The following is a 27,500-nucleotide window of genomic DNA, read 5'->3' as shown; positions in this document are numbered from 1 at the left end:
TTCTTGTCTTCTGCCTCTCTCTTTCCTTCCTCTGTTGACTCTTCTGTATCTCCTTTCTCCTTTTCTTTACACGTCGTTTCCCTCCATGGCCTCACCTACCTCCGTTCTTCTCGATTTCTCGTTCTCTTCTCCCCTTCTTTTAATTACAAGTATACCCTTCCCTTCCTTTTCGTTTCCTTACGTTTCCTGTGTTCACCTCCCGTTTTCTTTTCCTATTCGCCCGTTTTCTTCACTTTCTCAGTACACCCTTAAGAGCGCTGCGTCAGTCCCTGCTGGGTGATTGAAGTCCCTCTGCTCCCCCTTTCTCTGTGCCCCATCCTCGTCCTACACTGGCGCCTCTACATCCTAGAGGAGAAGGAGACAGATAGCATCTCGTTGTCATGGTGCCCATTAGCGTAAAAGTGTTTCCAGGCATCAGACGGGAGACGGAATAAGAGGAGAGGCCCGCATAGCTTGGAATGGAAATTTAGACAGAGTAAAATCTGTTCCGCTTTATCACAGCACTTATTGTTATTATCGCAGCATAAATCTGAGACTATATAATTCCATCCACTAAAAACATTCACGCCACTAGAGAGACAGATATTAAGAATGGTAAAATAAACACACACACACACACACACACACACACACACACACACACACACATAATTTGGTATAACGCAAAAACACAGTACTACGTAATGAGTATTTCTCCAAGTACAATGCAGTATTAGTAAGCGTTTCAGACCCCAGACCGCACATGAGGATCTGTGGTTGTTCTGGAGTTTCAGGAATAAGGCATGGGCTTGGTAGGTATGAATCACGCACGGTAATTGATGCAGTGGTTTGGTGGTACTCGTTGTCCACTTATTATGAAATAAATCAGTTTGATACTATCTGCACTTTATGACCTTATGACAGCCTCGTCATTAGTGTTGCTCCCACAAAGTCTAGCAGTGTATTTTGTTCTTTCACCACAATTTCTGAGCATTCTCTCAGAAAACTTTTCCCGGGAAATGTAGTTCTGTGTTCACAAGGGATGGATATGTAGCGATGAATGGCAGCTCTCAATCGATGCCAGCAATGACTATGTAGGTGAGCACCATAGATGGTACCTCACTCTCTTCTTTTAGCTTTTATAAGCTGTATGATATGCAATACATTAATGAATCAATACTACAATGACGGTGTGACTCAGTACTTATGGTGTTTTGCAATGCTCGTTATTGAGAGTTGAGACGAACAGAGAGAGCGGCGCTCCGAGGCAGAGGATGACTCACTAAGAATGAGATGCTATTAAAATATCAACGGTAAACTTCCTTCAAGATTTTCTGTCTTTGTGTTTGTTGTGGAATGTTGCAACACATGTTTTATCACAAAGAAGTATGTGCATGTATGTGTTTCGGCAATAAAAGCTGATGAATGCTGATCATTTTTAGGCAATAAAGAAGAATGAATTCCATATCCAATAATTGTTAGTGTGAGCGAAGAACCGAGCCTCCTGGTACTAGGACTAGTTGCGCGTGGCTTCCTAATGTGAGAAGTAGACAAGGCATCTCGCTAAATCCTAGAATAACAGACCTCCAAGCTCGGCGACATGTGACCAGACGTGTCTAGGCCTGTGTCTGCACGAGGCATGAATTCCTGCTCGTCCCGCCAGAGTACAGCTGCGCCACCTCCTTGGACATTGGGACCACGTTCTTCTGATAGCGGATGTCAGGTCGAGCGCTTAAGGTAAATAGGATTAAAGTTTCGCACACACACACACACACACAGCTTCAATGGGGAACCTGCACATCTACCGTTGCTCCTCATTGGGATACAGAGAGCGAGAAGCAAAGGTAAAGACATTAAATAATTGCTGTTGCAGAGTAAAGTCACTCCCACGTCGCTCTCTGTATTTCGCAGCAGTGGTTCCAGGGAACTATTGCAAAATGGCCCCCAATGGATATGTCAGCGAAATTCAGTTACTCATAGCTTCTCTATTATTGTCGACATGTTTATTGCTCACATGAGAACTCGTGACACAGCCTTGCTATATAACACGGTGGATATCAAACGCGGGGCAGTGAACGCAGAACAGGGCACTTGTTACAATAAGTATAAATTGTTAAATATCACAAAAGCAGCATACAGCGGCCATAATGAAACGAAACCCGCTTTCCACTTTCATTTTCATTTTGCTTCGAACTGCACCCCACATGAAGCTAGATCCACCAGCACTGTAATCTGTATATGGTTACGCTTCTTTTCCCGTCTCATTATATCACTTTTACTTCAGGAAAGAGTTCTGCTCCCGTCCTGCCTGTGTCTTTATTGTTGTTATATCATGTTATACCGTGTTTTGTTCTCTCTCTCTCTCTCTCTCTCTCTCTCTCTCTCTCTCTCTCTCTCTCTCTCTCTCTCTCTCTCTCTCTCTCTCTCTCTCTCTCTCTCTCTCTCTCTCTCTCTCTCCATTAGTTCTTGCCTTTTCCTTACTTCCTCGCAAGTCTATCGGGCACGGATTATCAACTTTTAATTGGACAAAGGGTTTATAATTACAGTAACTTACTCCTTATCACCAGAAGTTAGGAGGTAAGAAATTGCGAAGATAAAATTGATTATGCGCCAAAAGTCTTCGCGAGGTTTTCTGAATTCTGAGATTTTAGGGAAGATAATTTTTCACGTAGCTTTTTTTTTTTTTTTTTTTTTTTTTTTTTTTTTTTTTTTTGTGTGTGTGTGTGTGTGTGTGTGTGTGTGTGTGTGTGTGTGTGTGTGTGTGTGTGTGTGTGTGTGCAGAGCAAGGCACGCACAGCATTAACAATAACCAAACGTTAATAATGGTGATACTAACAACAACAACAATAACAACAACAATGATAATAATAATTACAATAATAATAATAAAATATTAGCAGATTAATAGAATAAAAGTGCTGGAGATAACAAGCAAAGTTCTAGCAGCAGAGGGTGTCAGAGGGATTCTTCAAAGGAGGGGAGAACATCAATCCTTCTTGTATCTTGGGAGGGATGAGTGGGGCAGACTGTGACGCGTGGAGGAGGGGAACTAGACCAGCTGAGGATGACATGGACACGTGGAAGCAGAAGGCAGAGGAGTTTATTATTGGGTGAAGCAGGAAAAAGGTGGAGATATCTATGAGTGGTATTGAAGTAAAGAAAATAATCTCAGCTAATCTGGAAGAAAAAAAATACTAACGACAATTAAGTGCCTTCAAAGGAGATTATTATTAGTCGAAACAAGGAAAGTAAAGAGGGAAATATATATCAATGGTGATGAAATAAAGAAAACAATATTAATTTTTTTTCAACAAATTAATAATGAAAAAATACTAACAAAGGTAAAAGTTAAGGGTTTAAATACATATCACATGACTTGGCAAAAACTTAGAGTGTAATACAAATGAAAAGAATGGCAAGGGTAGATATGAAATGGAAAAAAAAACTAAACACTTTAATACGCAAAGAAAGGAAAGAAACAGGACTTCATTCCTTGCAAACCTTCCTTGCCTTGGTGGCGGAGTATTAACTTTTACCTTGCTCTTCTTCCTTTTACCTTTTTCTTTCTCTCTTCTTTCTTTTCCCTCCCCACTGCGATGCTTTATTTCTCTTTCCCGAGCATCCTATTCCCTTTACTTTTACTTCCTTCTTTTCCTCCTTACCTTGCGAACCTTTACCTTCCGTGCACCTTGTATTCTCTTATCTTCCCTTGTCCCTTTCTACTTTTTATGTGTCCCTTTCATCTGGTTAGAAATACGCATCTGCAATAGTGTGCGTTTATAAACTCAGACGTAAGTGATCTATAACTATATACGAGTCTTGGTGAGCAACGAATGAATACATGAGACTTAGCAAGGTACGAATGAGTAAAAGTTTTGGCTAAGCGGAGATAATGGAGCGAGATACTGTAATGTTGGTGTGATCGAATTTCTTATGTCAGCGAAGGCCAGGCGAGGAAGTAAAGCATCATATGATAAAATTTGGTGTTAAAATGCAAGTTAATCTCATGAGTAGATTATTGTTACCCTTAAAAAGGTATTATATGAATCTCGACTGTGATCACAGTTCCTCTCGGCAAAGAAAGATACAGACAGAAAGTAACAAGTTATACTAATAGAATAATATTACATACGAAATGTCAAGGATGGAACTTCTTCTCAGATACCTTAAATAGAAACAATTGAGGCTCATTGGTGATCATCGTAACTCCATCATCAAAGCGAGAGACTGACATTATGTTGCACCACGTGACGATAATTGGCAATAATCTGTCAAGTTCCCATGATACGCTTGTTATCTCGTCAAGGAATAACAATGATGGTTTCCAATAATGGTCACGTGCGCTCTTTCACCGAAGGAACGTAATATGTCATAACTTCCTCTGAATATACCAGTGAGAAAAAAGATTGTCAATATAACGATATTGATTTGTGAGGAAACTAATCAGTGAAATCGTAATAGTAATCTTTTCATGACCACAAGGGAATCAATAAGAAAACTCATTATGTACAAAATATTGTGGTTGATTAGACCTTCATAGATCGACGTCAACAACGAGAGAGAGAGAGAGAGAGAGAGAGAGAGAGAGAGAGAGAGAGAGAGAGAGAGAGAGAGAGAGAGATGAATAGTCTAGGCTGGTACAATAGGCACGCTTCGATTTGGTCGTTTGTTTTCCATTCAGGTTCCTCGCTTTTCCTTCCCACTAAGTTCCTTCCCGCCGCCTGCTGGAGTCGATCGCCACCTAATCTGAGCCAATCACACCTGCCGCTTTGTTACGCCAATGACCCCTCGCTATTTCCCAGATCCCCGCCCACCGCTCTAAAGGTGGTTCGTGGAATGCCAAAGTGAGCTGTAAACCTGCCTCCTGTGGCTGGTCTAGAAATTTTTGTCAGGCTTCCAACAAATAGTAGAAAACTTAATACTTTGTTAATTATATTGTGAAGGCTTGTCTAATTATATGTAAGAAAACTACTAATACTACTACTATTTCTACCGTTACCACTACTACTACTACTACTACTACTGTACTTTCACAAGACCTACATTATAAACGCTACGGGTATGTCAGCGCCTTGCTTTGAATTATTTAACTTGCTTTCATGTATTCGCGAGGCTGTGTTCACGAGCAGACCATGTGATGTTCATGAGTGAGTTAACGTTTATGCTTCTGTGAGGAAAATGGGACGACATTATGCATTACATTTAGAAAGTGTGTGTGTGTGTGTGTGTGTGTGTGTGTGTGTGTGTGTAGGGAGGGGGAGTGTGGATGTGAGTATGTGTGGGTGTCTCGGTGTGTGTGTGTGTGTGTGTGTGTGTGTGTGTGTGTGTGTGTGTGTGTGTGTGTGTGTTTCCATTCTCACATTTCTCTTTAAACGTAACGTATTGGGAAAACGTTGTTCATCTCCACATCTTGACCTGTTTTTCCGGCAAGGATGTTGACTCCGTGGTAGAAATGGTGGTGGTGGTGGTGATGGGGACACGTAGCTTCATTAGACTGTTGATTCTCACTTCCCACTCACTTTATTACACAATACCAGCTGTACGGTATAAGGAATTGTGCGAGATCCAAATAAGAAAAGTAAAGAATTTGTAAAAAATGGAATATACACAATGCAGAGAGAGGCTAGTCTTGTAACAGGAAAGAGACGCCTCCATACTTCCTTGCTTTCATGTGACGTTTATCTTCCCTAGTTCACACGGATAAATCTTGTCGTCCCTTCCCTTTATCTTCTTTTCGATTTAGAACCACTCTCCTTACCCTTAGTACAGTTTCGTTCAGCAATGCCTTGACTTGCATCACCAACTGTAAATTGTTGGTCATTCATTTCACCAACTCACAAGGTTCCTTTTACTTTTTCCTCCTTGAAGAGAAGGGAGAGTAGCAGGAGGAGAAGGAGAAGCAGAGGGTAGTGAGGAAATAGGAGGAAAAGAGAAAGGAAAGTACTTATGAGAAACGAAATGAATGTGTAACATCATTTTTTCTTCTGTAAAGAAAAAAATAAATAAATAAATGAAAATTAAAATAGAGCGAGAAAATGTATAAAAAATGTTACCCTGGAAGAGAAAGTCATCAGGAGATGAAAGAGCCGCAAGGAATGAAGGGTAAAGAGGACAAAGAGAGAGTGTTCTGTATTGAGGGGAAGGAAGGAGAGTTTCGAAGGGTAAACTGATGGAGGAAGAAGGGACGAACCTTTGGATGCACGAAAACATTACTGTTGAAAGATAAGAAGAGTAGAAGGGAAAGAGTGAATATAATAAGAGGAAAGACTAAAAATAAGGCAAAAACTAGCAAGGTGAAAAACCACAGTGTATATGAAGGAGGCGGTGCAGAGTCAAGTGTAGCGAGAGATGGAAGAGGACAAGAAGAGAGGAAAGAGAAACATCACCTCTCAATACACCCATAATATAAGAGATAACATTGTTACGACTGTGGTGAATGGACTCAGAGAGAGAGAGAGAGAGAGAGAGAGAGAGAGAGAGAGCGGAGAGCTTATTACTGGTAGAGAGGAGTGCCAGGAAGAAAAAAAAGTTAAACAAATGGAGAAAAATAATAATCTGTGAATAAAATTAATGTTAATGTAAAAGCGGATCCGAGACATCATTTCCTTGCTGCCTTTCATTCTCTCGCTCACACACAGACCTCATGAATGAAAGCTCAACATATTCAACATACCGTTAGACGCTCATTACATGCATGTAGTACCTTGGTGCCCTGATTCAGGAGCGAGATACCAAGTTAGGATGTGGTTACTAAGTCCTCTTTAAGGTGGAGTAACTGCAGATAAATTGGAGGTTCTGTGTTGTTTGTGGTTTATTGTGATATTTACGTATTGAAAGAAAGATGTGTAAGAGAGAGACGACAGGCAGACAGGCAGGTAGACAGGCAGGGAGGCAGACAGACAGGCAGGTAGACAGGCAGGCAAACTGAAAGGCAAGTAAGAGTGCAAGTAGACAGACAAGCAAACAGGCAGAAAGGCAAGCAGTCAAACAGAGAGGCAGTCAGGCAGGCAGACTTGCAAAATGTGTTGTATATATATTTTTTTGTCCTAATTTATCATGTGCTGACAATATTTCCCTTAAAATTTTGTTTAATAATTATTCAGTAATTAGAGTGGATTTTTTTCCTTGGCAACACTCTTCCTGCAGTGCACGCGCCGGACGCTAATTACATTTGACGGGAAGTTCACAGAAAAATATTGAAAAATGTGTGTTTTCCTATCCACTCAACGATGAAGGGAAAATAATGGTGTTAATAATATTCAAACAACTTATTATTATGATTATGATTATTATTATTATTATTATTATTATTATTATTATTATTATTATTATTATTATTATTATTATTATTATTATTATTATTATTATTATTATTACTGTTATTATTATCACTGATAGTAGTAGTAGTAGTAGTAATTGTCGTTGTTGTTTATTATTGCTGTTGTTTTTGTTGCTGTTGCTTTAAATTAGGAAATGTGATGATGGAACAGACGTCAGATGGATTCAAATTGCATTACCAACAATCATGAAATCGCAATTAGTATCGTGTGTGTTGTGTTTGAATAATTGTTCAGTAATGAATCACGTACCTAACCTTCCTCTCTCTCTCTCTCTCTCTCTCTCTCTCTCTCTCTCTCTCTCTCTCTCTCTCTCTCTCTCTCTCTCTCTCATCCCAATAATTTTGTGTTTTTTTCAAGGTGCAGTGTGTGTGTGTGTGTAAAAAAAAAAGAGAAAGCGAAGAGATTGCAAGAAATTTGTGGAATGATGTGGAGGGGATCCTAAACGTTTTCCTGTTTCGTCCCTGTCTTCTCCCTTTACAAGTAGCGTCAGTCCACAGAACGAGTGTCGCTTCCAACTGTCCCTTCTCACCTCTCTCTCTCTCTCTCTCTCCTTCTCTCTCTCTCTCTCTCTCTCTCCTCTCCTCTCTCTCTCTCTCTCTCTCTCCTCTCTCTCTGTCTGTCTGTCTGTCTTCCTCTGCCCCCCTCCCCACCTCCCCTTGCTGCTCGAGTGTACCAATTTACTCAAGACCCTTATTTTCGCATCTCCATCTCCTACTCTCTCTTCCTCGGCCACATTTCCTTCCCGTGAGGTGGCAGTCTGTCACAACCCTACAATCGCTATTGTTTTTTCTACGTCACCTGTCACTTGGGCTTACCCTATTCCTGCCGGTAGCTTTCCCTTACCTGCTTCTTAAAGATGATGTCCAGGTCACTAGAAATTAATTGCTAGTTTTCTTGCTGATGCTTCCCTGAGTTGTGTATTGATGGTGGCTCTGACGAGGGACTTTGGACGAGGAATTGGGGAATAGTTGACGAGAGTGGAGAGGCGGAGAGGGGACCGAAGCTGAGGGGAAGGAAAGACTAGAGGCGCGAGGGGAAAGAGGCGCTTGTCGTGGACGATTGCTGCACAAGGTCTGGGAGAGAGAGAGAGAGAGAGAGAGAGAGAGAGAGAGAGAGAGAGAGAGAGAGAGAGAGAAAAAAAAAACGCGATGTCTTTGCAAGATAAGTAGATATTGAAATTTTGGTCTATAAATGATGCAGTATTTCTGAACACCAATCGAATGAATGGGTAAATAAAACAAGAAAAGCAGCAGCAATAACAGTCAAGAATACAAACAAGGACAACAGCAGGAACAATAGAATATATCTTCTAAGAAAAAATGGTTCTATACTTGATCAGGTTATCCTATTAATGGACTGTGAAGACAATAACGGAAACTGCAGCAACAACCAGGAATTTTGGCAACATCGGGAAGACTATTATTTTCTTTGATGTCACCTTAACACTCAACACCTCGCACACACACACTCTTCCATTCCTCCTTCTATGTTTTTTTCTACAGTATAAATCTTGTTACCCTTTTATTTATTATTTTTTTTTCCTTTCAATTGCTCTTTCATCTGCGTTCCTTCCTAATCTTCCTCTCACTTCTGATAACGGTTTGCGTTTACCAGGGATATTCTGTCTTAAAGGAAAGCGGGTGCAGATAATGGGGAGCAGGTGTTTGGTTAGTAAATGAGTAAAGGTGACGTGAGAAAGGCAGAATGGTCCTGTTATTATTATTATTATTATTATTATTATTATTATTATTATTATTATTATTATTATTATTATTATTAATATTATTATCATTATTATTATTATTGCTGTTGTTGTTACTACTCTACTACAACAGTGCTTGACATTGACTTAGTCCGCTCTGGGCGAGGCCGACTAAATCCATATCGAACACTGTATCACTTGTTGCTACTACTGTTGCTACTACTACTACTACTACTACTACTACTACTACTACTACTACCACTATTATTATTATTATTATTATTATTATTATTATTATTATTATTATTATTATTATTATTATTAGATAAATAATCTCCATTTTCCCGAGCGTACAGTGACCCCAGGCTTCGTGTTTGAATTAGACTTAAATCTTTAATCTTTTAAACTGAAAAAAAAAAAAAAACATATTATTATCAGTCACTTTAAGGAAGCGTTATTTTTCTCCTCGAAAATATTGTGGATTTTTTGTTTTCGTCGGTGCTTGCGTGACTCCTACGACTTAAGCGTGCTTACGGAAGAATTATCCGCTTGAGACTCTTTATTTTACTTCTTTATTTTACTTCCATGAAAGGAAATATTTGTAAAAGGATTTTTTTCTTTTTTGCCTCCCTTATATTACGAATTGCACAGGTTTCAAACATAAATACATTAGGATTTGTTCCTTTTCTTCCAGACGTGAGTGGACTGATGCTTACACAAGAACCCTCGGTACGGCACAGGTGCAAAGGCCACCTGAGGAGAGGTGAGACGTGCATTACTGTGTTTCGTTTCCTTAGGTACGGAGGTTCTCCCATTCCTGATTCTCGTGTACTTGTCAGTGGGGATAAGCCTGTTTTCCTTTCTATCTTTATTCTTGTTATTTTTTTTCTTTTTATTAACTGAAAGGCTTCAAACAGATATTCATTCTTTCAGCTAGTAAATCTTGTGAGTAGTGTGTGTGTGTGTGTGTGTGTGACGATGAATGGTGAACGAAACACAGTGAGAGATAAACACGAGAAGATATTTCCTGTTTATCTTTATACTCGTATTTTTATTGTTATGTGCATCCCGTCCCCGTTTCGGTGATGGCCGCCCTGCAGTGCCTGGAGCACGCGGTGTTGTACCAAACAGGGGCACACGCGGGGCCACCACCCATCCGCTGCAGCGCAAGCCTCACGTCAGTACCCCTCAGTCCGCTGGCACATCACCTGCCCTTTGGCATCGTACAGAAATTAGTGATTAATTTAATAACAATTGCATTGCAAAAGTTGCTGATAAAACTATGGCATTTTATATGTACCAACCGGGATGATTTAGCGCACGAAACACTGGATTAAATTAAATGTTCAGCTAATATGATTGGTTGCATCGTTTTTTAAATTTTTTTTCGTTAATGTAAAGGAAAATTTTGGAATGAAAATGATGACGTGATTGTTTTACGTATTGCGAAATCAGAGAGAGAGAGAGAGAGAGAGAGAGAGAGAGAGAGAGAGAGAGAGAGAGAGAGAGAGAGAGAGAGAGAGAGAGAGCAACGTGTGTGTGTGTGTGTGTGTGTGTGTGTGTGTGTGTGTGTGTGTGTGTGTGTGTTTTGCGTCACTCGGGATGCATAAGAAAGTAATTCCTACACTATTCATTTCATCGCCACTTGTTGGAGATGATGATGATGGTGAGGCGGCTACAGGCACTGAAAGTGATGGAGGAGGTGGAAGGCAGGAAGGAAGCGATGGATGAGAAAGGAGAAAGATCTAGATGACGGAAGGACAGAAGGAAGACAGGAAGAAACAAGGGAAAAAACCAATAGGGAGAGAAAACAATGTGGGTAAGGAAGGGGAAGAGAAGGAGATGGAGAGAAAGAGAAGTGCTACAAAGACATGTGTCTCAAAAAATGCATTGTGTTGATCAATCCCAATACTTCGAACTGTGAGGGGAGAGACTTTTGTGATTACTGTCCTCGGAATGCCGGGATGCCCTCAGCTTTAAGACTCTTCTTCCTTTTCCTCCTCCTCCTCCTCGTCCTCCTCCTCCTCCTCCTCCTCCTCCTCCTCTTCCAATGTAATTTTCTCTATCCAATATTATCGTTCTCGGTCTTCCATCGTGTTTTCCTTTTCCCCATATTCGTTCTACATTTGCACAATATTTTTTCCTTCTTGTCGTCATCATCGTTATTTTCCACTTTTCTTCCTCCTCTTCTCTATTTTGCCGTGTGATATTTGTTTCCTCCTACTCCCCGTTATTTTTTCTCCTATCCTCTCTTTTTTAGTTTATTTAGTTTCAATTTTTGGTTCCTTTTCCTTTTCTTCTTTCCTTGGATTAAGAGAAAAGTATGTATTCCTGTCGACTTATGGAATATTTAGCTATTTTTAATCAGTAGATATTTATTTAATGTAGAAAAAAATTGGTGGTTATAATATACGTTTACAATGTACAAAACATGAGATGACCAAATAACCTTCTTCTCATTTACAAGGTTTGCGATAGAAAAAAAAAAACGCATAGTAGTTTATGGCTTGCTTCTGCTCCTTTTTTTAAAATTAGATACTCATCTTCTGCATAGTCGCATATACTTTATCTGCAGGAAAAAAAAAAAATGAAAATTTACGAGAAATTAATTTAATTATTATTTTTTTTTACTTATCTTTCATCTTGGTATTGGGTTTATTTAGTTGTAAAAGAGAGAGAGAGAGAGAGAGAGAGAGAGAGAGAGAGAGAGAGAGAGAGAGAGAGAGAGAGAGAGAGAGAGAGAGAGAGAGAGAGAGAGAGAGAGAGAGAGAGAGAGAGAAAAAATGGCAGGTAGGGATATTGAGGAAAATACATCGAATATCCAGTTTCGCCCCAGGTTGCATACAATCTTTTTTTTCTTGTTCCCTTCTCTTCCTTCTCCTTCTCCTTCTCGTTCCTATTTCTTCCCGCCCACCAGATTGCTGCGTATTTACATGGCTAGCATCCACAGGTTCCGTCTACCCTTTTCTTTCTATTTATTTTTTCATCCCTTTCTTCTGGCCTCTCCAATATTGCCTCGGCTCGCTATTCCTGTTCACATTCTATTTGATTTTGAACCTCCACTACCATTCCATTTTAATCTCCCTTTAATCCTCTTTTTTGCTATGGGAAACGTGATATATATTTTTTTTCTTTCGTTTCCTTCAGAATTTTTATATATTCCTAATTCAAATATGATCTACATTTTTCAGTTTCTTTTTCTTTTAGTTAATCCGTTTTCCTCTTCGTCTTCTCCCTCTTTCACCAACATTTGTCTTTCCATCAAACATCCTGTCCTGGTGCCCCCATCCTATCTCTCTTGCAAACGCCTGTTATAGACTCGGATTCTTACCGAAGAGATTTCTGTTCGTGCTGAGACGGATGCGTCGTTTCAAACATATCGAGAGAGTGATAAGTTCATGTATGCAATATAAAAAAAAAATAAAAAATTCTGGTAGAAGCTTTTCCTCCAGTGTGTGCATACAACTCGTCTGTATTCTGTACGAGTGTTGCGCAAATCATCCGGCTCCGCATGTTTGAACATATGCAGTAAAAGGGATGAACAAAGAAAAAATGGAAGGGTAAGAGGATATGAATAGGTAAACGAAGTGAGGAAACATTCATTCCATTACTGATGCATCATCTGTGTGCTTCAATGATTCGTGGGTTGCTTCGTATTAAACTAAATGAAAATTGAATTACGCTTCGATGACGCTGCCTCTTGCGTTAAGAGGCAATTCCTGCAGTTCTGCAATTCATGATCAAGGGCAAACTTCTTTACTGTATGCTGAAAGGATGCATGGCATTGGATAAATATTCGTGAAAATCTAACAATAAATTTCTAAAACACTATAGTCGATGAACTTTTAGTTCTTATTTAGATACGGTAGGGAAGAAACTAATCTTGTGAAATTTCAAATACTTTTCTTCATCTTCATCTGTATTTTTGCAGAGGGACTTAGGAATACATCTAAATACATCGAAAGTGGGGTAAAGTGAGGGAGGAAAGCTTGAGAATCCTTGCAGTGGATGGATAGAGGAGACGGTGGAAGGAAATAAGCAATATGCTGGAGATACCACAGAAACATAGCTCAACAAGAAGGTAATAAAGAGTAGAAAAGAGAAAACATTGTTGAAACATAAAAAGACAAATAAAAGGAAGTCATCCGTAAATTGATGGAGACAGAAAGACCAGGGGATACAAAACTCTAGATATGAGCCCAAGGTCCAGTGAGTTGGCAATACGTGTGTGGGTTTGTGATGGTGTCTTGGTTTAGTTTACAACCGCCAGCCGTGGTCACGTCCTCCTCCACCGTGGCTCGCGATGACCATCTGAACTTTCTTCCTCACGACGGCGAGCCATTCATTTCAAGATTTAAAGAGACACTCACCTGTCGAGGACTTACCTGACACGGAAGTCTTGGGAGGCGAATTCTCGTTAAGGGAACGTGTGTGTGTTTATGTGCTTGTGTTCATCCACTACGCGTAGCGATAAAGACACGCATGTGTGAAGCAGGTTCAGTCTTTCTTCGATCATAGCAAACAACACCAAGATATCAATGTGCTGTAACTAGTTAAGGTGCTGCGGGTTTCAGAGTGGTTTGAAGTTATTAGGTTCTTCCTTACACCTCGCTAATTATCCTTCTCATCTTTATTTTTCTGCTTGTTTGAAACTGAAGGCCTTTCTTCCCCTTAGTGTGACAATGTTTCATTATTGATATTTATCTGTTTGATAATAATGGTAATAATGTTTGTGTGTGTGTGTGTGTGTGTGTGTGTGTGGGTGGGTACGCATACGCGTGTATGTGTGTTCGTGAGAGAGAGAGAGAGAGAGAGAGAGAGAGAGAGAGAGAGAGAGAGAGAGAGAGATTTTCACCGCAAGATTTTTCTCCATTTTTAGTCATTTTCTCTAAGCGAATTTGGGATTAATTTAATTCGCGTCTACGTCGGCAAAGACACGAGTAGCATCGCTCGTAAAAGTGAAAACAAAATTAGCCACTTAATGACGTTGGAAAGAAGAGAAATGCAGAGATAATTAACAAAAAATCAATGGATAATTTACTTGATTAAAAACACTAATTGAAGTAATAAACAAGCGCGTGTGGCCTCGACGTGGGATCTTATAACAATGATGATAACGATGATAATGATAATGGAAAGGAGGAGGAGGAGGAGGAGGAGGAGGAGGAGGCATCTGGTGTCGCGTTCGCAGCCGTTTCACTCACATGACGTCACTTGTATCGGAAATGTGCCGAGCCTGGCGGTTGAGGCCTTGAAGCCGTCACGAGGCCGCCGTCTGGAGCCTCGAGGTTTCGACTCACTGGTTTGCAATGTTTGCTTTTCATCAACACTTTTCCCTCTCGAATTTTATGACTTACAAAAAAAAAAAAAAAAGTTTAATATGTATTTATTAATTTGTGTGTTTAGCATTTGCGCTGTAATGAGGTTCACTTGTTTTTAGCGATGAGATAAGAAAAGTTTTGCCGGGAAATTGTTGGCACGCCTGAGCCCATTCTCGAGCCATTGTGATTGGACGGACAATGCATTACTCCAGGGAGGAGAGAAAATGTTTCGAGATGCTATTCAGGATTCGAGTCGAGGAGGAACAAGAGAATGAGGAAGTAAATAAAAAATGACGAGTGGTACCGGGAAGTGAGAGGTGAAAGGAACAATGAGGAAGAGTATTTTACATATGTTTTAGTCGTTATTATTTTTATATGCCTTAGCAGCTTTCTAGGTATAATGCTTTATACAAAAGTAGTGATGCTACTTACTTCCAAATTTCTTAATTCATTCTTAATGGTAGTGCAGATCTGTTCTTACATTACAATAATCATAAGTGTTCACGAGTTCTGCTTCTTCCATCTCCGCATACCTTTTTTCCTCCTCTCCATTCCCTGTTCTCCATCCCACACACCTCTTTCCCTTCTAGTAAAATCTGCATGCTTAAACCTCCTCTTCACTTTATCACAACTTCCAACACACGTTACCCTATGATCATCTCTTCCCATATATCTCTTCACCTCTTCATGATCTCCCAAACCTTGCCACTCCAACACCAACACCACCACCGCCTCGTCATCATGAGGGCCTTGTAGTTGCGTAGTCTCCTAACCTTTCCTCTTGTCGACATTCCAGAGAATTGCGTAATTAACGTACACGAGCTTAACAAGGTGATTTAGAGAGGAAGTACCACCTTGGTAGAGATAAGCGTGGGCTGATGGTGGCGGAGAGGATGGGAGGTGCTCTTGTCATGACTTTGCCACGTCTAGTCATGAAACTTATGTTATCTTGTGTCCCATAATGATGACAACACCGAAAGTCTGGGTAGCGTTGGTTCATTCCTCGAGATAGTACCTTCAAGAATGACGCATCATGGCCCTGCAGGTAATGCTTATTATAAAAATAACATGTCTTCTTTGTTTATATTCAATTTGCATAGTCTCTTTCTTCCCATAGTTGTGTCAAAGAACTTAATGAGATTCAGGTTATAGGGTCCCCAAGTGTCTTTGTGGTTCGTCAGGTATATTACGTAATAAGCTAAACTTTTCTGTTATGAAAACGGCTTTCTTTTGGTATAAACGTAAAACACAGTGAATATCACATGCACGCGATATAAGCAAAGGAAACACTTTCACAAAAGCCTGAAATGAAGAAAAAAATAAAGGAACAAAGGATGCGACGAGAAACTGACATGAAAAATATAATAGTGAGTGAGGAAAGAATTGGAGATACACCTTGGGGAAGAGACGACAGACTGACACAGACAAACAGACAGAGAAAATGACAAGCAGAGAAAAAAGACAGACATGGAGAAAGACATACAAACAGATAGACAGTGGAAAGCAAAAGACAGATAGGCAAGCAAAAAGGCAGATAGACAGGCAGAGAGAAAAGGAGACAGATAGAGAAATGGGTGAAGAAGACCGACAGACAGAAAGATAAGAAGAGACAGACAGACAGACAGACAAAAAAGACAAATCTAAATAAAATTGATTTATGCGTATCTACCGTGCAATTAGTTAGTGTTGGAAAGATAGGAAAGGATTGGAAGAAGGGAGGGAATGACCTGATAGAAAAGTAGGAGGGTTGGTAAAGCGAGAAAAGGCCTTTAGAAGAAAATGGGAGCGAGAGGAAATGATTTCTCGTGTCTTTTTTTTTTTTTGTGATACTACTACTACTACTACTACTACTACTACTACTACTACTTAGTAGTAGTAGTAGTAGTAGTAGTAGTAGTAGTAGTAGTAGTAGTAGTAGAAGGAAAATATGGATGAGGAAGAGGAGCTGTTGTTGTTGGTGGTGGTAGTGGTGATGATGGTGATGGTGGTAGTGATGGTGACGGTGGTGCTGCCACTGGTGGTGATGGTAGTGGTGTTCCATTTGTTGTTCTTGCTGTCAGTTTTCCCTTGAATTACTAAAGTTATAAAAGGAAACGTAGTTTTAATTTCTGAGAGAAAGGAAAAATTGTGAGGAAGAAAATAATTGAAATGATATGAAATAAATAGATTAGTCTTGGTGTGTGTGTGTATGTGTGTGTGTGTGTGTGTGTGTGTGTGTGTGTGTGTGTGTGTGTGTAATTAGTTAAGTGATAATGAAATATTCATACACACTTGGATGCAATGAAAACTTCATGCTGCTAATTAAAATCGATGTGAGCGAATGAAAACAAAGCAAGAGGTAATAGAGAGAGAGAGAGAGAGAGAGAGAGAGAGAGAGAGAGAGAGAGAGAGAGAGAGAGAGAGAGAGAGACTTTTCACAAACTGATTCTCATTTGCTTTTCTCTCTTTGCGTTCTCTCTCCTTCCCTGTTTCTTTAAGTAAGGAATATTTAATATCTCTATTATCAGATAAACCAGAAAAAAAATAGTATTCCTATCACAAATACATTTTTACATATCTATAAAGTACATTGATATTCATGGCATCAATGTGGTGCAACTCAGAAAATCACACACAAAAAATTGAATGCGAAAGTTACTCATATTTGCGTTAAATCTATAATTCTGGTTTGCATGTTTCCCCTCCTGCACCAGTTCCGTACATCACGAAACGCAACACTACACAAAATATATTTCATAGGGACCCTCGCACCCAAAAAAAACATGGAAATATTTATTCAGACAAGTTCCGTGGACTAATTGCAGTCGGCCGAAAAAGAAAAATCTATCGAGCTGACACAGGAAATTTCTCCGTTCATCCATGTATGTATAGGAACCAGTTTTCACTCAAGTAATGTGCCAAATGGGAGGTTTTATCGGTAATATCCTCAGAGCTGGTCGCTATATGGAAATAAAAAATAAAAAAAAATCCTGGGACTAAGACAGCTTAAATTCCACCTAAGGAAGGGACTGTAAAGAGTAAACGTCGTTTACGTTTTTTTTAGGTAAGTAGAAGAGAATCCATTAGTTTTATTTAACGTTGCCTTCACTACAATATAAATATAAACCCGATGGCGTTTCAAAGACTAAATAAGAGAGAGAGAGAGAGAGAGAGAGAGAGAGAGAGAGAGAGAGAGAGAGAGAGAGAGAGAGAGAGAGAGAGAGAGAGAGAGAGAGAGAGAGAGAGAGAGAGAGAGAGAGAGAGAGAGAGAGAGAGAGAGAGAGAGAGAGAGAGAGAGAGAGAGAGAGAGAGAACAACATAAACGTGAGATGGGTATGACTGACGAAACAAAATTCAAGCATGTATAAAGAAATTATAATTGCTAAGAAAATAAGTCAGAATTTTGATTAAGAACGTGCGCGCGCGCACACACACACACACACACACACACACACACACACACACACACACACACACACACACACACACACACACACACACACACACACACACACACACACACACACACACACACACACACACACACACACATATATATATATATATATATATATATATATATATATATATATATATATATATATATATATATATATATATATATATATATATATATATCAGCATCATATTAGATCAATGAAGAAATAAACGACGAAAAACAAGAAAAGATACTATTCCCCAAAAAAGTATCTTCTCTTCAGTTTTCAATTTCCTGTCCATCCATCTTTCCTTCCACCTACACACCTCCCTCCTTAAGATTTCTCTCTTTCTCATACACCTCCAGCAATATCTCCACTTCCATAACTTATCCGATCGTCCTTCCTTCAGGTTCCCGCTCTCGCCTCCTCCAGCCATCTCATTGCACCTCCTATCCCTTGAACGAGGGTCCTCCACCTGGCTCTCAAGAGGAGGGTTATGTACGGAGAAAATGCCTTGATTTTATTGCTACTGAGGAATTTCTACTTGTATGATTCTCCCTCTCTCTCTCTCTCTCTCTCTCTCTCTCTCTCTCTCTCTCTCTCTCTCTCTCTCTCTCTCTCTCTCTCTCTCTCTCTCTCTCTCTCTCTCTCTCTCTCTCTCTCTCTCTCTCTCTCTCTCTCTCTCTCTCTCTCTCTCTCTCTCTCTCTCTCTCTCTCAAGAAATGTCACTTCATCGCCAATTCAAGTCAGGCAGTTCTCTTCTTGGATAAGTTTGATGATGAGCAATTCTTTCAGAACTTATGATTACCCTCCCTCCGCCTCACCTCTGCTCTCAGAATTAGCTTAACTTCATCCCGGAGCCTTCTGATAAGAGGAAATGGAGAGGAAATGAGCTAAAGTTTGAGCCAACTGAGTCAGAGTAAAAGCCACCCTTTGCCTTTTGGAGGAATCGACAAGTTGGGTTTTTCGTTCCCAGAGAGCAAGGTGGCGGATTGGCTGCCCACGAAAAAGAGAGAGAGAGAGAGAGAGAGAGAGAGAGAGAGAGAGAGAGAGAGAGAGAGAGAGAGAGAGAGAGAGAGAGAGAGAGAGAGAGAGAGAGAGAGACCTGAAGGGAGTAGAAACAACACATATTCGCATTTCCCATGATTCATGCTGTACATTAGGAAAGCAACAGTCATAGAAACAAAAATATGCAGTATCTTCTTATTCCCTTGCTAAAAACAGACTGCTCTTTCCGTCTTATCTCGCTTCACTCCTCTTGCTTTCTCTCCTTTGTCGTTATCCTATCTGGTTATCCCTCTTCACTTCTTTCATTCTCTCTCTCTCTCTCTCTCTCTCTCTCTCTCTCTCTCTCTCTCTCTCTCTCTCTCTCTCTCTCTCGGTGCTCAGGTGTCCCTCCAGAATACATGTCTCATAAATCCGACCGCCAGTCCCTTTGTTGTCGCGGATAAAAGCAAGATGATGCAGTGTGGAACGCCTCACGCGCCGCTGCCGACCAGATACAAACACGTGTGACGGATAAATGGTGCGCGCCCTCCTTTTGTTTCCAAAAATTTTTCCGTGTTTGTGTTAGCGTTTTTCATTCCTTGCTATAAGATCAAAGCGGGTCTCCTTGGATTATCTATGAGGTTAACTTTGCGATCATTATCATTGTTTATATTTGGGTTGTCAGCAGTGCATCAAAGTTACTACGTCACGTGTGTGTTTTTTTGTTGGCGACACAGATGTTTTAGTAATTACACTGCGTCTGTATTTTTTGCTGGATAAGAATAGAAGCAGTAAGGAAGATGTTCAGTGAAAATTGATGTGTACCGCATTTAACAATTCTCTTTGGTTTGACGTCTTCGTATTGCTATTACAATTTTGCTAACTGTCCAATTATTTATTAAAGTTTAACTACATTTTTTTGCTATGCGTTGTGAAAAAATATCAGAAATTAGGATCACATCAAAACTCTGATTGGCACTAATTCAAATAGCAGCCTGCAGTGTTTACTCTATATTTGAAGCTGTTGACGCCTCTAGATGGCGAAGGTTAGCCACCCCGCCTTCTTCTATCAGAAATCATCACGTTTTGAAAATTTTCGAGTGTTACTTTAAACTTCGAGAAACTTTGAGGAACTGAAAGCTGGCGCCACAGTTCTAGAAGCGCCAGCCTTGCAAATGATGCCAAAGACGCTTATATTTCAAAACTTTTTACAGCGTCTCTGAAAGTCTCAAGCATTTATGTAGCATGTAGAAGCTCCAGGAACATGACAACATTTAGATTTGTCTCTTTGTGTCTGTCTGTCTGCCTGTTTGTGCCATTCTGTTTGTCTGTTTTGTCTCGCGTCCTTGTTAATTTTTATTTCTTCTGGGCTGTTTTCATGATCTCCCGTATCTCTCTCTTTCTCTCTCTCTCTCTCTCTCTCTCTCTCTCTCTCTCTCTCTCTCTCTCTCTCTCTCTCTCTCTCTCTCTCTCTCTCTCTCTCTCTCTCTCTCTCTCTCTCTCCACGTTTTGTTGCACATGTTACACTGACTGTCAGTGGCCGGATGGATGGCCGGATGGGTGAAACAAAGCAGGAAGTTACTTAAAGTTACTAAATATTATTCACCAGCTTGAACGCTACAAGGAAAAAAGGCTTATAATTAAATCACTACAGCTGAGATCAAGCACAGTATTCGCACCAGGTCTATTTCCTCTGCCGCCACTCTAACTGCCTCTCTTCCTTTTGCATTTTTCTATTCTTCGTAGTTTTCCTTTGCTATTTTTATCTATCCTCCCTCTTCCTTTCATTGGCTCTCTCTCCTTTGTACTTCTCCCTCCTCTCGTTAGTTCATCCCTCGCTTTGCTGTTATCTTTTATTTCTTTCAGGATATTTTTCATGACCTCATCCAGTATCTCTCTCTCTCTCTCTCTCTCTCTCTCTCTCTCTCTCTCTCTCTCTCTCTCTCTCTCTCTCTCTCTCTCTCTCTCTCTCTCTCTCTCTCTCTCTCTCTCTCTCTCTCTCTCTCTCTCTGCATATGTTGTTATCCTTGTGTGTGTGTGTGTGTGTGTGTGTGTGTGTGTGTGTGTGTGTGTGTGTGTGTGTGTGTGTGTGTGTACACGTGCATGCCCTCACATACAAGTAAACAACACCGTCTGTCTTGTTATGGAAGGTTTATAGCCGCCGTAAAGCAGGCAGGATTGGTCAGGACAAACGTGGCTGCTGTTGCATATAATTATTGTTGATGGCAGCCGCCCTCACTCTCAACTATACAAAGTCCGGTGTGTTCTGCATTGCGTCGTGTTTCTGTTCCTCCTGTTCCTCTTTACACCCCCTTCCTCCCCTCCTCAATCATACTAGTACACGTTTTTACTTGTATAAATTTAAGTTTTGTTCTCTTCATCATTTATATATATATATATATATATATATATATATATATATATATATATATATATATATATATATATATATATATATATATATATATATATATATATATATATATATATATATATATATTTTTTTTTTTTTTTGAAAGGTCATCATTTTTTTTTTTTTTGAAAGGTCATCAGAGTGTTCTAACTATTATCTTATTCGTTGTTTGTTACCTTTCAGGTTTCCAATGATAATTCTCTCTCTCTCTCTCTCTCTCTCTCTCTCTCTCTCTCTCTCTCTCTCTCTCTCTCTCTCTCTCTCTAAGTAATCACATATCTGCAGAAATTTTTGATGATTTGCAAAAAAATTACGTCCCTGCCGCTTGCATGCACAAAAATATTATTTCCTGTATTGTATTTAAAAGAGTGTGACGAGTACTGCCTTGTATAAACAATTATATGTATGAAACAGACTGGTTGCGCATATATAATTAAATGACCAAATTAATAATGAAATAAATATTATCAGTATGTAAATATTGGATTAGGTTGCAGGAATGATAGACAACACGGAGTTCTGGAACCAGGAGAGGATAAACTGTGGAGTGCTAGTGGCAGTGAAGGAAAGGGTGTATTAGTTCTTGTATATGGAGGCGAGAAACTAAGCAGGGCCATATGTGAAGAAACGCATGTGAACGGGTGAGGGAAGAAGGGAGACGGGAAGGAAAAGACAGAATCCTGAGTGGAGGGAAAGGTGGATGGATAATAGAGGAAAGAGATAGGAAGGAAATAATTGATGTGCGAGAGGGTGTAGAGAAATAAATCTTTAGAGTGTGTGTATGTTTGGTGAGACACCGTAGATCTGAAATGTGTGTGAGTAGGAGTGGGGAAAGACTGCGTTTCGGAGAGACAGAAATGAGCGTCGTAGAAGGAGGAGGAGGAAGAAGAGGAGGAAAGAAAAGGATTTGTGTGGACTGTGGAGAAATGGATGTATGAGAGACACTGATCCTGAGTGGAAATGGAAAGGTAAATACGAGGATACACAGAACAGCAGCAGGGGACAGGTGAGATGAGGTGCGGATTTACTTGTTGAAAGCTTGGAGATGAAAGGTTATTGACGGTCTGAGGGTTGAAGGAGGGAAGGAGGTGAGAGCAGAGACGCGAGTGTGTGAGGGGGACGGGAGAGGAGAGAGGAAAAGAGGAGGAAGGAATGGAGTTGATATAGAAGTGTGTTTGTGGACAGAGATGGTGAGAGGGTAGAAGAGAGAGAGAGAGAGAGAGAGAGAGAGAGAGAGAGAGAGAGAGAGAGAGAGAGAGAGAGAGAGAGAGAGAGAGAGAGAGAGAGAGAGCATGAGAAATAAGGGAAGCTGCATAAAGCCATCAGGTCTACACGTGGCCTATATGAGACCTACCTATTTCCACCTATCATCCCCATCCATAAATCCGTCTAATCTTCTATTAAAACTCTCGTATGACTCAGCACTAACAACTTGATTACCGAGTTCGTTCCATTCATCTACCACTCTATTTGAAAACCAATTCCTTTCTATCTCTTTTTTTAACCTAAATTTTTCAAGCTTGAACTCTTTATTTCTGGTTCTATCTTCGTTAGTGATCCTAAGAATTTTGCATACGTCCCCCTTGTTATAACCCTTATACCACATGAAGACTTCTATCAGGTCCCCTTTTAACCTACCTCTCTCTAATTAATGTAAATTTAACAACTTCGATCTCGCTTCGTAAGTAATACTCCTCATCCCCTGTATCCTTTTAGTCATTCTCCTTTGTACTGATTCTAATAGCCCTATATCCTTCTTGTAATATGGGGGCCAGAACTGTAGAGCGTAGTCGAGAGAGAGAGAGAGAGAGAGAGAGAGAGAGAGAGAGAGAGAGAGAGAGAGAGAGAGAGAGAGAGAGAGAGAGAGAGAGAGAGAGAGAGAGAGAGAGAGAGAGAGAGAGAGAGAGAGAGAGAGAGAGAGAGAGAGAGAGAGAGAGAGAGAGAGAGAGAGAGAGAGACATTAATGTCATGGCTACGGTAAAAAGAGTGATTGTTTAATCTCAGTGACAGGTGGCTAGAGTGATAGTGATGATGAAGTGGAGGAGGAGGAGTAAGAGTAAGCGGATTGAGTGGGAAATGTTCTATATATATATACCAAGAGGAGAGAAAAAAAAAAACTAGGGAGAGTGACGTGTGCTGCGGAGGCTTCATATATTTTAATGATTGTGATAATTGTGATAACTATCACAATGAAACTAATAAGAATAATATGTATATATGACGAAAAATAGATGAACTCTTTTTTTAACAATTTATTCATGAAAGTTACATTTATCGTTCCCTTCTTTCAGTCCACAGTTAATTTCGCAATATTACGTAACACCATTAACGAAACAGGATCTTTTCTCATAATAACACCTCCCATTACGACTCAGGACCATAAGTTTTCGATCGAGTGCAATAATACCAGCGCGTCCCGGGGACCAAGGAACCTTTGGTCTCGCCATGACGTGCACAACAAAGGGACCGTGACAGGATCGATGTGCCTCTGAAAAATAGCATCTAGGTGTCCATAAATTACTAAGGAAGTTTTGCACAAAGAGGAAAAGGAGTAAGTCTAGCGGAAAACAAGCTGGAAAATAGACAAAATAATATGACCGTTGGGATTTCAATGTACGAAAAAAATAGCACCATCATGAGGGATATTAATTGGAGAAATTAAAGAAAGAAAGAAAATATTGCCACTGGAACGGAAAAACAATTAAGAGAAATTAAGAAAGGTCTTATAATAACAACTCAGAAATGGCGTTATTTTTTCACTGATGCTCAGAGAAAATAATGTTAAAATGAAAAATAATTAGCACTTGAACAAAAATCACCAGTTCAGTACGATTAACAACGAAACTGATAAGAGAAAAAATGTATTCTTTCCTTGGTGTCGGGATGAAAAAAAACAAAGGAAAAAAGCAAAATAGGAGAATAGACAGAAGGAAGAAAATTCATAGGTTCATTTCCTCCCCGGATGGAGAATCACAACGGGTGAAAAGTGAGTGGGACGCGGTTCTCTCTCTCTCTCTCTCTCTCTCTCTCTCTCTCTCTCTCTCTCTCTCTCTCTCTCTCTCTCTCTCTCTCTCTCTCTCTCCGGCACGCACACTTTCACCATTTTCACTTGTAAACTCCGGAACTCTGCCTGGTTCTATTGAAGGTGAATCTAAGTCTGAAGGTGCCAAGAGGAAGTGATGCCGCCTGGAAAGTAACTTCAGTATGGTAATGACAATTCCATTCCCTCTTAAAGGAGAGTGTGAAGTTTGATATACACAGAGAGATAGATAGATAGATAGATAGATAGATAGATAGATAGATAGAGAGTGAGTGAGTGAGTGAGTGAGTGAGTGAGTGAGTGAGTGAGTGAGTGAGTGAGTGAGTGAGTGAGTGAGTGAGTGAGTGAGTGTGTGTGTGTGTGTGTGTGTGTGTGTGTGTGTGTGTGTGTGTGTGTGTGTGTGTGTGTGTGTGTGTGTGTGTGTGATGGCTGGCTGGCTGCCCCTTTGTCTCTGTCTGCGAAACAAAACATTGATGGAGGAATTTAATCATTGAATTACGCGTTTTCTTTTGGCTCCCTTCAGAAAAAGAGAGAGAGAGAGAGAGAGAGAGAGAGAGAGAGAGAGAGAGAGAGAGAGAGAGAGAGAGAGAGAGAGAGATGAGTAAAAGCATCCTATCGCATTTTACGAGAGGAGAATCAATGTGACGAGTATATCTGGAGGTGTAGTGACAAGTAGGAGAAATGGGCAGCTGAGACGTGGAAGGTGCTTGAGTTAAGAAAGAAGAGCAAAGAAGGAGAAAGGGGAGAGGAGGGGGCAAGTGTGGTGGATGAGAGATAAGGAATATGAAACAGAGAGATATTCTGGAGGCAACTAACATCCTCCCCTAGACATACATACATATGCACACTAAAATTCAGTCTTGCTTAGGAGTGAGCGAAGAAAGTTGTCAGAAATGTGAAAGATAAATACGCCTTCAGATACAAAGTGAGGAACAGAATACAGAATAGTTATGTAAGATGCTTTTCCTTTCTCCTCCTCTTCCTCCTCCTCCTCCTCCTCCTCCTCTTGTAATAATTGTTCTTCAGCTATTTATATCATGATTTCCTCCCCAGCAATGATCATTCTTCCCTTTAATATCCTCTCTCATTCCTCTCTGCCCACTAGTGAAGCTTTACCTTCCACCTTTCTACTCAGTATTCCCACATATGCCTCACTCCCTCCCTCACTCTCACCGCCTTGTCTTCCTTCCTCTCCTGCGCAGGATGAAAGATGGATCAGCCTTCGGGACATTACCATAAATCCTGTTGCCTCCCTCTCGCCCTCCCTCCCCTTCCTGTCTAAAGTGTAGCGGGAGGGCGTGGTGGATAGCCCCCTGTTTGTGGGTCATCGCTGTTTATCATATGAAAGATGGGGGAAGGTGTGAAGATGGTTTGGAGAGGCGCGTGTGATTAATAGCAAAGTAAGAGTTTCTTTTTTTTACCGAAGGGGGAGAAAAGACGTTAACTAGACATAAGAGAGGCGTACGAGGGGATAATGTGAAGGAAATGGGAAAGTGAAAGGGATGAGGACGAAAACGTGTATTAATAGGAGTCGTGCGATGATGTGAAAAAGAGTTTTGAAGGCATTGTCGACTGGTGTAGTTGTGTGTGTGTGTGTGTGTGTGTGTGAGAGAGAGAGAGAGAGAGAGAGAGAGAGAGAGAGAGAGAGAGAGAGAGAGAGAGAGAGAGAGAGAGAGAGAGATTTTGTAAAGTGAAATTTTAGATGCTTAACGTGACATTGATTCCTTAAGGTTTAAAAAAAAAAAAAGAGGCTCAGTTGACGTTAAGGAGAAAAGGAAAAGGAAGAAAATGAGTATCGGAGTCACGTGAAGACGGTAAAAAAGGAGCTGGAGTGATGAATGACCGCTTTCTTTCGGCAGTTAAGAGCAGCAAGTAGGGAAGAAGGTGAAGGAATCGATGCGCCACATGGAGACTTAGAAGAGGAATGGGCGGGCGTGGGAAAAGCTATACAGATTTATTTCTGAATACAAGACGCAGTTACGAGGTCTCGGCGGGACAGAAAGGAACCAGACTTAACCCTGATAGATTTTTGGTGCGGTGACGCTGTTTTGTGGCGACCTTGATGCTGAGATGAAAAGAAAACGAGAGAACGAAGAGCTCAAGGGACGAGGGGAGGTGAAGATGCGCGTATTTTTTTCTCATTTTCTTTGATCGGTGTTTGCCTTGTACTCTCTCTCTCTCTCTCTCTCTCTCTCTCTCTCTCTCTCTCTCTCTCTCTCTCTCTCTCTCTCTCTCTCTCTCTCTCTCTCTCTCGCACTGCATCTCATCTCTGTTCCTCAAACTCATCCGGCGTGTTTCTTGTTTCCTATCTCAGTTTAATTTTGCACGCCTTCATAGCTTCATTGCCTCTTCCTCCTCCTCCTCCTCCTGTCCCTCTCCTCCTCGTTCTCCTCCTTCTTCTCTCCCTTCTCCTTCTTCCTCGTGTCATAGTCTCCGTTTCTTTATTTTATTTGTTTTCTTTAATTACCTGCTCTTTTTCATGTCTCAACTCCCGCTCTCTCTCCTATCCCAAGAGACGCCCGTTTTCTTTACCAGCGCGGAGAAATTAATTTCCTCTGTCTTGTCCTCGCTTCCACATTCACACCCGCAGCTAATGTTCACTTCATCCACTTGATGCATGTACTCCTCCCTTACTCATGATTCACTTGATACTCATTAAGCTTATCTTGTTGCTGGTGTGTGTCTTTTTCTTTCGCAGCAATGAACCATACTCTGAAACAGTTCCATCCGCACTACGACTACTATCAAGAGGCTCTAGTTGAAGTTACACGCATTTTTAAGGTGTTTTTATGGTTCTAGTGAGAGATTGAGAGAGAGAGAGAGAGAGAGAGAGAGAGAGAGAGAGAGAGAGAGAGAGAGAGAGAGAGAGAGAGAGAGAGAAGCGGGAGTTTGCAAGTTTAATAGGATAGTGGCTGTAGTGATCCAGAAGACGAGAGAGGGCGATGTAACATGGCAGTCGTGTGTGTGTGTGTGTGTGTGTGTGTGTGTGCCCATCACGAGAGAGACACAGAAATTTAAAGTGATAGACAAAAAACATTCGAGCTGCTCTCACGTTTTATTCAGAGAGAGAGAGAGAGAGAGAGAGAGAGAGGGTCCTGGTGGAAGTGTTTTTCAGCTAGAAAGAAAAAGAAAATGTGAAGCAGGGTAAGGGGAAAACAAAGCCACGGCCGGGCAGTAATTAGGGGCTTCACCTTTCCCCTCTGTTTACACCTCGCGTTGGCTGGTCTTGCCCTTCGCTTTTATGGGATTTCTGTATTCTATTCTTCATCATTATTTATTATTATTCATGGTGGTGGTGG

General features: G+C 40.6%; 1 long non-coding RNA gene across 3 annotated transcripts in view; it reads left to right on the top strand.

Annotated features, from left to right (window-relative positions):
- Positions 1 to 1,524: 1,524 nt before the first annotated feature.
- Positions 1,525 to 27,500, top strand: part of LOC135106695 (uncharacterized) — an 83,773-nt gene continuing 57,797 nt past the window's right edge. For all 3 annotated transcript variants that reach the window (XR_010271415.1, XR_010271413.1, XR_010271414.1), the window contains exons 1-2: positions 1,525 to 1,716; positions 9,716 to 9,784. This is a non-coding gene — a long non-coding RNA (uncharacterized LOC135106695). The remainder of the gene's footprint in view (positions 1,717 to 9,715; positions 9,785 to 27,500) is intronic.

The sequence above is a fragment of the Scylla paramamosain genome, chromosome 14 (genome assembly GCF_035594125.1).
Source record: "Scylla paramamosain isolate STU-SP2022 chromosome 14, ASM3559412v1, whole genome shotgun sequence".
Lineage (NCBI taxonomy): Eukaryota > Metazoa > Arthropoda > Malacostraca > Decapoda > Portunidae > Scylla > Scylla paramamosain.
The sequence above is the reverse complement of the archived record's forward strand: the minus strand, read 5'-3'. Positions and strand labels throughout refer to the sequence as shown.